The sequence below is a fragment of the Acanthisitta chloris genome, unplaced genomic scaffold, assembly GCF_000695815.1.
Source record: "Acanthisitta chloris isolate BGI_N310 unplaced genomic scaffold, ASM69581v1 scaffold10851, whole genome shotgun sequence".
Taxonomy (NCBI): domain Eukaryota; kingdom Metazoa; phylum Chordata; class Aves; order Passeriformes; family Acanthisittidae; genus Acanthisitta; species Acanthisitta chloris.
This window is the reverse complement of record NW_008654385.1, coordinates 17,173-18,680: the sequence shown is the minus strand read 5'-3', so window position 1 is coordinate 18,680 and position 1,508 is coordinate 17,173.

Genomic DNA, 1,508 nt, shown 5'->3' with positions numbered 1-1,508 from the left:
CTGCCCCTGGACTCGGTGCTGGTGATGATTCATTGCAGCTCTGGACAGCTGTTGACTTTGTAGGTTGCTGTTGCTTTGTAGGTGTGGAGAGGCCACACCTTGAATCCTGTGTTCAGTTCTGGGCCCCTCAGTTCAGGAAGGATATTGAAGTGCTGGAGCAGGTGCAGAGAAGAGCAACGAGGCTGGTGAAGGGACTCGAGTACAAGTGCTATGAGGAGGTTGGGGTTGTTTAGCCTGGAGAAGAGGAGGCTCAGGGGAGACCTAATCACCCTCTACAACCACCTGAAAGGTAGTCAGGTGGGGGTTGGTCTCTTCTCCCAGGCAACCAGCAGTAGGACAAGAGGGCACAGACTCAAGCTCTGCCAGGGGAGGTTTAGGTTGGATATTAGGAAGAGATTTCTTACAGAGAGAGTGATCAGACATTGGAATGTGCTGCCCAGGGAGGTGGTGGATTCACTGTCCCTGGAGGTTTTCAAGCTGAGACTGAATGTGGCACTTAGTGCCATGGTCTAGCAACCACGGTAGGGTTGAACTTGATGATCTTGGAGTTCTTTTCCAACCCTGTTGATTCTGTGATTCTATGATGGGTATAAGAGGGGAATTCTTGCTCTCTGCAGCCCCAGTGGTTAGTGTGGGCATCAAGAGTTTGATGTAGAATAAGCACCAAGGTACATTTTTCTTAGAGATTTCTCCTATGCCACATGGGCAGCAAATGCTGAGCACCCAAACAGAAGCAAGAACAACAGTGACCAAAACCATCCTTCAGCAAAAGACTGATTTTAATAAAAAACCCCTCTTTCATCTTTAAAATCATCCTTGATGCTAATTGATGTGTAATTTGGGTTCCTGGAAGTGCAAGTTCCCAAAGGAAACAAGGCACTGCAGTCAGGATAAGCATGAATGGGTTTGCATCTCCTCCTCATTCTACATCTTGATAACTTTGAAACTAATGGCTGTTATCAGTCAAATTGTATAGAGGAGCATAAGCCTCACAAAGATCCTGATTTTTGGCAAATTCAAGGCAGGTGCTAGAGAGGAGTTTATTCTTCTAAAGCTGGGCTGTTGTTTAGATTTAACCCTTAATAAATTTTCCTGAACGTGCATCTATATTTCTCAGACAGGAGCTGGGCTGTTGTTTAGATTTAACCCTTAATAAATTTTCCTGAACCTGCATCTATATTTCTCAGAGAGATTGTGCACTCCCCATCCCTGGAAGTGTTCCAGGCCAGGTCGGATGGGGCTTGGAGCAACCTGGGCTAGTGTAAGCTGCCCCTGCCCATGACACGGGGTTGGATGAGATGAGCTTTAAGGTCCTTCCAACCCAAACCGTTCCATAGTTCTCTTTTTCTGTTCATCTCTCACATCTTCTCACACACTTGGAAAATTTGGTCTCATTAGCTCAACATTCACTACTCATTTCAGCCCTGTGGGCAAAGGTGGTAGTGTCTCTTGAGGCATTTGGGGTTACCGTGTTATGGATCCCATCAGCACTGGTGTAACTTTTCCAT